Source organism: Oncorhynchus nerka, linkage group LG20 (genome assembly GCF_034236695.1).
Source record: "Oncorhynchus nerka isolate Pitt River linkage group LG20, Oner_Uvic_2.0, whole genome shotgun sequence".
In the NCBI taxonomy this organism is placed as follows: domain Eukaryota; kingdom Metazoa; phylum Chordata; class Actinopteri; order Salmoniformes; family Salmonidae; genus Oncorhynchus; species Oncorhynchus nerka.
In genome coordinates this window covers 85,759,014-85,764,750 of record NC_088415.1, presented here as the reverse complement: position 1 = coordinate 85,764,750, position 5,737 = coordinate 85,759,014, and the positions used below count along the sequence as shown (strand labels likewise).

Genomic DNA, 5,737 nt, shown 5'->3' with positions numbered 1-5,737 from the left:
AGAGGTGTATTGCCATACCTGATTAATGCACATTAACAGCCGAATGGAACTCTGCCCTAAGAGAGGTGTATTGCCATACCTGATTAATGCACATTAACAGCCGAATGGAACTCTGCCCTAAGAGAGGTGTATTGCCATACCTGACTAATGCACATTAACAGCCGAATGGAACTCTGCCCTAAGAGAGGTGTATTGCCATACCTGATTAAAACTTCAATCAAATTTCTTCATATATATATATATATATATATATATTTTTTTTAATATATTTGTAATTTTCCATATCACCCTTCCAAGAATGGAAGAGGTGTAAATTTGATCTCTTAATATAATGAATGCATATAATTAAATAATTGAGGCCAATCAAAGTAAACCTTTGAATGGTTTCTTTCTAGACAGAGAGACATCTGATATTCTGAAGCCCCAGACCAAAGTCAAAAAAACAAACCTCTATTCAACAATGTCTGATGTCAGCTAATGTTACTATTTTGCCATATCCTCCTTGAGCTGACACCTCACAAGTTTAGGCAGAAATGGCAGAACAAAAACTAAACCAAAAAACAGATGGCACCTTTTTAAATGTTGATTCAATGATAATTTAATGTAATCTAAAATGTCCCCTGTAGTTTTCTCCATAATTTCTGTCAAGCACTTTGACCAGTTGGATAGCTCAGCGCCTAGTCTGTCAGCAATACATCTAAATGGTACTGCGATGTAAACTGCAGCTCTCAGCTGTGGGGAGATCAGCAGAACATCACTATGTGACAACATTTCCCACATTGACTCTGCGTGTGTGTGTGTGTGTGTGTGTGTGTGTGTGTGTGTGTGTGTGTGTGTGTGTGTGTGTGTGTGTGTGTGTGTGTGTGTGTGTGTGAATGAGGAAAACTTAGCCACTCAATCTCCTCTTCTTTTCACCTAGTCCTGTGTCAAACCTTGAACTGTCTGAAACAGTGTATTTATGATCTTTCATCTGTAAATAGAGTAATATTTATAAAATGTACATTTGGTATCATTTATATGCACTACCATTACCTGTCAAAACAAGTCAAACATTTGTTCAACTGTATAATTCTCAAGATTTACACGGAACATTCTTAAACAGCCTTTCAGATTCACAATATTCACAATGGTGACATTGTGAATTGTTAAACTGATTGCCAAGAAATGTCAATTGTCAACTTGAATTTCTCAATAAATTGTTTTTGGGAAATACTCTCAAACTAAACAATTCCAGGATTTGAAATTCAAATGGTTGGTTAAGATCTGGAAATCCCTAAATCTACAGTAGTCTATAGTAGTCTACAGTAGTCTACAGTAGTCTATAGTGGTCTTCAGTAGTCTATAGTAGTCTACAGTAGTCTATCGTGGTCTTCAGTAGTCTTCAGTAGTCTACAGTAGTCTATCGTGGTCTTCAGTAGTCTACAGTAGTCTACAGTAGTCTATCGTGGTCTTCAGTAGTCTTCAGTAGTCTATCGTGGTCTTCAGTAGTCTACAGTAGTCTATCGTGGTCGTCAGTAGTCTATAGTGGTCTTCAGTAGTCTACAGTAGTCTATAGTAGTCTTCAGTAGTCTATAGTAGTCTATAGTGGTCTTCAGTAGTCTATAGTAATGTACAGTAGTCTACAGTAGTCTATCGTGGTCTTCAGTAGTCTACAGTAGTCTATAGTGGTCTTCAGTAGTCTACAGTAGTCTATAGTGGTCTTCAGTAGTCTATCGTGGTCTTCAGTAGTCTACAGTAGTCTATAGTGTTCTTCAGTAGTCTAGTAGTCTATATTGGTCTTCAGTAGTCTACAGTAGTCTATAGTGGTCATCAGTAGTCTACAGTAGTGGTCTTCAGTAGTCTATAGTAATGTACAGTAGTCTATAGTAATGTACAGTAGTCTACAGTAGTCTATAGTGGTCTTCAGTAGTCTACAGTAGTCTATAGTGGTCTTCAGTAGTCTATAGTAGTCTACAGTAGTCTATAGTAATGTACAGTAGTCTACAGTAGTCTATAGTGATGTACAGTAGTCTATAGTAATGTACAGTAGTCTATAGTAGTCTACAGTATTCTATAGTGATGTACAGTAGTCTACAGTAGTCTATAGTAGTCTACAGTAATCTATAGTCGTCTATAGATGTCTATAGTAATGTACAGTAGTCCACAATAGTCTATAGTAGTGTACAGTAGTCTACAGTAGTCTATAGTAGTCTTCAGTAGTCTACAATAGTGTACAGTAGTCTTCAGTAGTCTACAGCAGTCTAGTAGTCTACGGTGGTCTATAGTAGTGTACAGTAGTCTACAGTAGTCTATAGTAGTCTACAGTAGTGTTAAGTAGTCTATAGTAGTCTACAGTAGTGTACAGTAGTCTATAGTAGTGTACAGTAGTCTACAGTAGTCTATAGTAGTCTACGGTGATCTATAGTAGTGTACAGTAGTCTATAGTAGTCTACAGTAGTCTACGGTGGTCTATAGTAGTATACAGTAGTCTATAGTAGTCTACAGTAGTCTACAGTAGTCTTCAGTAGTCTATAGTAGTCTACAGTAGTCTATAGTAGTGTACAGTAGTCTACAGTAGTCTACAGTAGTCAAACACATAACATCTCTTGGGCGGTGCTTGGCAGAAACGTAATTCCTTGGTTTTATATTGTCTATAGTAGTCTATAGTAGTCTACGGTGGTCTAAAGTAGTCTATAGTAGTCTATAGTAGTCTACAGTAGTCTATAGTAGTCTATAGTAGTCTACAGTAGTCTATAGTCGTCTACAGTAGTCTACAGTAGTCTATAGTCGTGTACAGTCGTATACAGTAGTGTACAGTAGTCTATAGTAGTCTACAGTAGTCTATAGTAGTCTATAGTAGTCTTCAGTAGTCTATAGTAGTCTATAGCAGTCTACGGTGGTCTATAGTAGTGTACAGTAGTCTATAGTAGTCTACAGTGGTCTACAGTAGTCTATAGTAGTCTACAGTAGTCTATAGTCGTGTACAGTAGTATACAGTAGTCTACAGTAGTCTATAGTAGTCTATAGTAGTCTACAGTAGTCTACAGTAGTCTATAGTAGTCTACAGTAGTCTATAGTCGTGTACAGTAGTATACAGTAGTGTACAGTAGTCTATAGTAGTCTACAGTAGTCTATAGTAGTCTACAGTAGTCTATAGTAGTCTTCAGTAGTCTATAGTAGTCTACGGTGGTCTATAGTAGTGTACAGTAGTCTACAGTAGTCAAACACACAACATCTCTTGGGCGGTGCTTGGCAGAAACGTAATTCCTTGGTTTCTATTGTTTTCCTGTTGTTATCTGGAGCCATATGCATTGTTCCTATATTATGTACGGTGACGGGTCATTGTACAGCTTTATGTTTATTGAAATATTACATTGTTTAAGATGTACTTATATTTCCCATGTATTTCTCAAAAGTCTCACACAATGTATGGTAAGGTATTGTATATTGTGATCATAAATAATTTATATGAAATTATTAAAATGAGCATGAATTTGTCTTGTTTTGTGTCTTAACTTTCTGTAATTGTAGTGTCATATAGGATGTAAGTCAACTTTAGTTTTGAAGTACATTTAAATGAAGTAGACTCTGGTAATAGCATCTAGTCCAGCATTTTTCAAACCTAATCTCCCAGACCTGTGGTTCTGAACTAGCACACCTGATTCACCTATTCAAGGGCTTGAAGTGATTAAGTGACGAGCTGAATCCGGTGTGCTAGGTGATAAATACATAGAGCGTCTCGGGGTTCCCAAGGAGAGGTTTTTTAAATTTATTTGTGTACCTTTATTTAACTAGGCAAGTCAGTTAAGAACAAATTCTTATTTTCAATGACGGCCTAGGAACAGTGGGTTAACTGCCTGTTCAGGGGCAGAACGACAGATTTGTACCTTGTCAGCTCGGGGGTTTGAACTTGCAACCTTCCGGTTACTAGTCCAACGCTCTAACCACTAGGCTACCCTGCCGCCCCAAACAAGGCTTCATTAGTCTACTCAAAAGCCACTGGATCCTTCCTTCCTCCCATCGTTGATGTCATCACAGATCTGACATGACTTGATGGGTAAAAACAACATAGACCAATAGAAACCTTCCTTTCACCTACTATGCGATCATTTGGTGGCAGCGGTGGGGTGTCCCCTGTCCTGCGGTGTCCCCTGTCCTGCAGTGTCCCCTGTCCTGCGGTGTCCCCTGTCCTGCGGTGTCCCCTGTCCTGCAGTGGACTCCAAGGCTCATCCTGTCTAGACCAGAAGTGAGGAGTGCATCACAATGGCTGCAGGAGGCCATCGATGAGCTACACCAGTTGTTGCACGACCTTGGGCAGTATCTGAAATGGCAAAGGCAGGAGCAGAGTATTTGGTGGTTGCATTACACCTCGCCAGTAGCATGATTATACCTCAAGGAAGCAAAGAAGGGAGGATTTATTTTAAAAGTGTTGTGACAAAGGCTTCTCTCCACTGTGATGTTGTTGACTTTGCTGTTAGACTCTGCTGCTGGAAGCAGGAAAGAATGTCAACAGGAACATCGATGCTATGCGTTCGGTCCTGTGGGCGCTAACCTCTCTCACATTGCCACCAGACACAGTATCACAGCCCAGTGAGGCATAGATGGGATCAGGTATACATGGTTGGTAACGTAAGGGCTGAGCCGTTCCCTACAGGGTAGGGTGTCTTTCCAGAGAAACCATCATTATTCATTGTGGTGTTGATGCTGTCACTGTGATACATACTGTAGTAGAACAACTTCCTCTTCTGTTCCTGTAACGTATTGCCTTTCTATTTATTTATCCAGGGAAGTCACATTAACATTTATTCCTCTTTTTATAGTGACTCTCTTCTGCTTTTTCTTCTACTTTCAGAATAATACTAAGAAATAGCTATTCAGTCATCATTTCATTGGGTTAATTTGATGCCTGTCACTCTCTCTTCTACAATAACTATTCATATGTCCTGTAGTCATGGTACCAACTCATCTATTCCTATGTCCTGTAGTCATGGTACCAACTCATCTATTCCTATGTCCTGTAGTCATGGTACCAACTCATCTATTCATATGTACTGTAGTCATGGTACCAACTCATCTATTCATATGTCCTGTAGTCATGGTACCAACTCATCTATTCATATGTACTGTAGTCATGGTACCAACTCATCTATTCATATGTACTGTAGTCATGGTACCAACTCATCTATTATATGTACTGTAGTCATGGTATCAACTCATCTATTCATATGTACTGTAGTCATGGTACCAACTCATCTATTCATATGTACTGTAGTCATGGTACCAACTCGTCTATTCTGTACTGTAGTCATAGTACCAACTCATCTAATCATATGTACTGTAGTCATGGTACCAACTCATCTATTCATATGTACTGTAGTCATGGTACCAACTCATCTATTCATATGTCCTGTAGTCATGGTACCAACTCATCTATTCATATGTACTATAGTAATTTTACCAACTCATCTATTCCTGCTACAATTGTGATATCTTGTTATCGTACTACCTTCCTGCCCTTTGTGCTGTTGTCTGTGCCCAACAATGATTGTACCCTGTTTTGTTCTGCTACCATGTTGTGTTGCTACCATGTTGCTGCCATGCTGTGTTGTCATGTTGTGCTGCTACCTTGTTGTTGTCATGTGTTGTTGCTCATGTTGTGTTGCAACCATGTTGTCATGTTGTTTTGCTTCCATGTTGTCATGTTGTGATGCTACCATGTTGTTGTCATGTTGTGTTGCTACCATGCTGTGTTGTCATG

The 5,737-nt window shown here is 39.0% G+C and overlaps 1 protein-coding gene across 1 annotated transcript in view; it reads left to right on the top strand.

Annotated features, from left to right (window-relative positions):
* The window catches only part of LOC115103335 (3',5'-cyclic-AMP phosphodiesterase 4B-like), an 80,851-nt gene extending 77,375 nt beyond the window's left edge, over positions 1 to 3,476 (top strand). Inside the window, exon 17 of the mRNA XM_065006092.1 lies at positions 1 to 3,476. This exon is cut by the window's left edge and continues 1,473 nt beyond it. The gene's annotated coding sequence lies outside the window, so the exon portion shown is untranslated.
* Positions 3,477 to 5,737: the final 2,261 nt, after the last annotated feature.